We start from the raw sequence: 6,000 nt of genomic DNA on the forward strand, positions 1-6,000 counted from the left end.
CCCCACCAACACCGGAGCAACCGCCCCAACCACACAATTCACAGTGCATGGCAGACGACAATTTGTGCAGCTACGTTTAATTTTGCCAGCACAAATTTTCGCCATCGAGGTAAAAAATTGGGAACTGCACAAGCATCACAAATTGTCGCCAGACAATTTGTGACGGGGGACAATATGTGCCGCCAACTCCGTCACAAATTGTCGCCTCGAGCCGGGGGCGACAATATGTGGCGGGGCGACAATTTCTGTCACAACAGGCGTCTTTGGAGGGATAGATATGTTAAAAACACACACACACACACACACACACACACACACACACACACACACTCTCTCTCTCTCTTGTCTGGGTGATCCTAATGAAATGAACAGCTGATTGAGAAAGGTGCCTGCAGAGAAGGAGGTTTTGTTGAATGTGACAGGAAATGTGATCTTAAAAGGATGTGTTGCTTTTTGCTTTACTGTAACTTGTTCTGCGTGTTATAAGATACATTTTAAATTACACATAGTTACGACACAGAAAAATGAGCATATCAACATCGGCAAAAATATAAATACAAAGTAAATTTTTGTAGGAAAAAGAATCAATTTCGGACAAACTAATTTAAAAGCTACTGCTTGCAATTTGGAGCACTGATTAAAACAAAAAAAGTTCGTTATCACATTTGATGCATATGTATAGTTCAGTTGTATCACAAAACACCCTACTATATACATACTTTGCAGTAAAAACACAAAAAGATATCTCTATTTTTTTTTTTTTTTTGATAAACCACAACTGTAGATGGTTAATTCTTGAAACAAGTATTGTTCACATTTGGTTTATTCAATATTACCTAATGTTGATTCTACTGATTGTCATTTTTACACTAGTTGCTTCTATTCCTAAATCGCATTTAAGAAGCATTGAAGATGTTTCTTTGTTGTTGTTGTTTTTTTTTCATCTGCAAGTGATAAATAATGACTTTAATACAATGGAACTCTTGGCATGACTGCTTTAGAAAATAGTAAAATCAATCAATGAATAAATTAATGAATAAAGTCACAATAATATATCATGTGAGCGTAACGGTAATCGAAGGATATGTTTGTAATGTAAGCAAGATTATCATATTTGGACTAAGTTGAATGTAATTGTGGTGTATATTTGTGCTCAAAACAAAAGTAATTGTTGTAAATAACTATGTGGCTTTACACGGTGTTTCTTAGTATTTGTGAGGTCAGGGTATACTTTCTGAAGCGGCAATGTTTAATAACAACTGTAATGCATTTGACTGATATCCATGATGTTATGTAATTATGGTTAGCTTTGAAATTTGACACTTGCATTATGAAGGTGCTGAATTATTAGAATTGTAATTTATCAATTTATTAATTTATTAGTTCATTTATTTACTCATTATTAAACATTGTTACAAACTACAAATTATAAACAATATCAGTGAAATACATTATAACATAAAACAAAAATACACTTCAAATGAAAAAAATGCAAAAATATAGACCTACAAATACAATAGTCAGCTTTTAAAGTAAGCTACATACATTTTTCAACCAGTTCACGAGTCAGATTGACAGACGAACTGCAATTCCATTCTTAGACATTTTTAGATTAGCTTAGATGAACACATACCTCTATTGTTAATTTTTGCTTGATTTGAGTTCCACTTGTTTTACTGCACTATGAAGAGAAACCTTCCCATTGCGCCACGCTTTATTCATTATCGACAGAAACACTTGTTTGTGTTCTATACAAATATTTCTTCATTTGTCATTTCTCTTTTCATTTTCACCAAATAAATCAGCATTAGGTTGTCTTTTCTTTCACGCAATGTGCACATCGTCTGAAGAAATATGGGGAACGCCCCACGACTAATCAATATCATTATTTAAGTACATATTGCTGCAATTATCAGAAACTGGGTATGTAAATGCGATGTAATTTTTCAATCTGTCAGAGATCTTGGGATCTATTCTTGATATCTCTTTGTCTGAACTTGAAGCCTATCTACGTGATTGGTACAGAAATGTATACGCTGCGTATTGACACCCAAAAGGGCTAAAGCATCACCGCCGACGATGAACCTTTTCCGTTATCATCTATTATCCCGATGCGATGATCGGAGAATTATGCAGCGCTTAACTGATATTGCTATTGCCATGCTACTGCCATGCTATTTTAGTCTTTAATATGGAAATATTTGACGGGAGATTAATTTCTAAAATTACCCTGTCCAAGCACCAATAAAGTCAAATGACATTCGTTGTAAACAACATCAGGTGACTTATAGCTGTAACGAAATTGCTTTGTTCCATCATTGCGTCAGTTTCCCTTTTGGACTCTTTTTATCTTGCTGCTTCTCAATTTCCGTTGACAGGCATACACGTAAAACTTATTTTTCGTTTTCCGTTGTGGTTGTCTTGTTTCGCAATACAATGTGTACCTGAAGATTTTATAATTGACATATCAGTTCAGTTCAGTTCAGTTTTTATTTCTGCATTTCAAAATCAATACAAATCCACAGATCAACAAAATACTTACATAGTCATTTACACAGCTAATATTCGTAACGTTTGGATCTTACATACATTTTTTTTTTCAAGAACGAATATCATATATGAAAGGAAGCAATAGGAAATGATAAAAATGAAATGCAGGGGACCATCATCATAAGCTAAGCTTGACGAGGAAGATGGCCCCAGGTAAAGAGATACATAAATAAAGAAAATCTTGCCACTCACTGAGTGGGGGGTAATTGTGTAAAGGGCACAACGAAGAGATACATAAAGAAAATCTTGCCACTCACTGAGTGGGAAGTAATTGTGCGAAGGGCGTGCGGTGCAGTGCGGTGTGCATTGTGTTGGGATGAATCTTGGTTTGTACGTTGAGTGTTATTTTGTGTATCAGTGTGATGAGGTGAATATTACTTCAGTTATGGCCGTGAACTCATTGTTTAGGGTGTTTGTTGACCAGGTGGTATGAATATTTTTATGTGTCAGAAGTATACTGGATTATGAGGGTGTTTTTTAGTTCTCGTTTAAAAATGTTCAACGACGTACGTTGTTTTAAATTAGGGGGGTAAAGAATTCCAAATATCTGGTCCATTGTGCTTTAAAGATTTTTGAGCTAAAATGATTCTGGGGTTTTCGAGATGGTAATCGGACGACTGACGTGTTGGATATGAATGAACGGTGAAATTTGGAGTGAAGAAGCCATCAAAAATTTTTGGAAGACAATTAAATGTATATTTATACATAAAAACAGCAGTTTGAAAGGTGTGAAGATCCTCAATTTTCAATGTTTTTAGTTGATGAAATATGGGATTGGATGGGGATAAGTAACGGGAATTGGTAATCAAACGTACAGCACATTTTTGGAGAGTAAGAATTGGATTAATTTTAGTTGAGCCACAGTTTCCCCAAACGATATTGCAGTATGTGATATGTGGTAAGATCAATGCATTGTATAGAATAGTCAGGGAATTTTGAGAAATGAAGTTTTTCAGTCGATATAAAATTCCTACAGTTCTTGAGACAGACGTGTGGATATTATGAATGTGATCGTTCCAAGTTAAACTCGAGTCAATTGTGATTCCTAAAAATTTAGTAGATCTTACTTCAGTTAAAGATAATCCATCAATATTGATATTATAACTGCTGTTAATGTTCTGTGAAGCAGTAGGTTTGAAACATATAAAATTTGTTTTAGAGACATTAAGAGATAATTTATTACATATAAACCATCGGGAGACTTTGTCTATTTCCGTGTTCAGAGTATTAAACAGTGTTTCGAGGTTTTCATGGGAGTAAAAAATATTAGTATCATCCGCAAAAAGTATAAATTTAAGAGTTTTTGATGTATTTATTATATCATTAATATATACAAGGAACAGTAGGGGGCCAAGAATTGATCCCTGGGGAACACCACATACAATATTAGAATTCGGGGATTTAGATGACTTAAATAGTACATATTGCTTTCTGTTGGATAAATAATCAATAATCCAAGAAAGTGCTAAACCACGAATACCATATCTTTTTAATTTGTAAATTAATATATCATGATCTATGGTATCAAAAGCCTTTGATAAATCCATGAAAATTCCTATAAAATGTTTTTTATTTGCAAAAGATTCAGTAATCTTATCTAACAATTGAATTATAGCTAAATCGGTGGAATGGCCCTTTCTAAATCCAAACTGATTAGGTATAAGTAGGTCATTTACATGAAGAAAAATGTACAGGCGTTTATGAATAATTTTTTCCAGAATTTTAGAAATACTAGGTAATAACGATATTGGTCTATAATTTGTTAAAAGAGAAGGGTCGTCTTTTCTTTTGAAAATTGGAACTACTTTCGCAATTTTTAATGAGTTCGGGCATATTCCAGAAGACAGTGAAAGATTGAAAATGTAAGATAAAGGTGTGGTTATTTGTTTGATGATTTTCTTCAGTATATAAACACTTATTTCATCATGGCCACTAGATCTACTTGGCTTTAATCTGTTAACAATCTCCAGTATTTCTTCCTCATCTGTTGGGGTAAAGAAAAGGGATTTGTCGCAGTTTGGTGGAAGAAATTCAGTAAAGTTTGAATGAACATGTTTGTTTTTTATTTTTGAAGCTAATTGGGGGCCAATATTTACGAAGTATGAGTTAAAAGCATCAGATATTTCATCAGGGTTTATGAGTTCTTTGTTGTCATTATAAAAAACGGACGATGTTTCCTTATTATTTTTACCTGTTATTTCATATATAGTTTCCCATAAACCATTTACGTTATCCTTTTGATTATCAAACTTATCGGAATAATACATTTTACGAGAAATACGAATCAAATTACTGAGTATATTTCTATACTTTTTGTAATCTGTAAAATGTTTTTTATTGTGGGTAGTAATCGCCAGTTGATACAATTCATTACGGGTTTTTATTGAATTGATGATTCCCTTTGTAATCCAGGGATGTTTGTTCTTTCTGCGTGTTTTTTTCTTAACTAAAGGAATGTTTTTTCGATAATAATATAAAAGTTTATCTAAGAAAATATCATAAGCTTTATCGGCGTTATTTTGAAGATACACTTCTTGCCATTCTTCCTTCACTAAATCAAGATTAAGTAATTCAATATTCTCGTCTGATTCTTTTCTGTACATTATCGGCCTGGGTTTTGAAATACTTTTGACGTTTTCAGAATAACGAAGAATAATGAATATCGGTAAATGATCAGATATATCATAATATAAGATACCATTAATGAATTTATTTACAGAAAAGTTATTAGAAAAAATATTATCCAACAAGGTTTTAGATGTTTGGGATATTCTTGTTGGGTTATCAATATGGGAATGGAAAGCATATGAAAAAAGAATAGTTTTTAATTTTACCGCTAAAGTATCTATTTTCGTCATGTCAATATTATAGTCGCCCATAATATAAATTTCCTTATTTTCTTGTGTAATCGTGTTGAGGCATTCATCAAAATTTTCTAAAAACATTTCGGTTTTATGATTTGGTGGCCTGTATATAACACCAATTATCTTATTTTTCATTTTATCATTAATTATTTCCACAAACAGGCTTTCACAACCTTCAATATCAATATCAGTTCTTATTTTTACTCGCAATTCGTTATATATATATAGGGCTACCCCTCCCCCTCTACCTCTCTTATGATCAGAGCGAAATATTTTATATCTATCAAGGCTAAACAAATTTGGAGACATGTGTCCTAGCCAAGTTTCAGTTATACCGATTGCGGAAAAGGGAAAATTTTGTAAAGAAAGAAGGAGTAATTCAAATGAATCAAAATTTTTGTTTAAGCTTCTAGCATTCCAGTGGAATAAGCTATAATCTTTAATGGGGTTATAATTAGTGTCATCATTCCTATTTGTGGAATTGCTACAGGAATTATTAACATGACTTGCAGTGGAATCAAGTGAAGATTGGAACATATTATTGAAATCCGAAATAGTGTAGTATTTACTGTGATTACTTATGATA

Source organism: Diadema setosum, chromosome 11 (genome assembly GCF_964275005.1).
Source record: "Diadema setosum chromosome 11, eeDiaSeto1, whole genome shotgun sequence".
In the NCBI taxonomy this organism is placed as follows: Eukaryota; Metazoa; Echinodermata; class Echinoidea; order Diadematoida; family Diadematidae; genus Diadema; species Diadema setosum.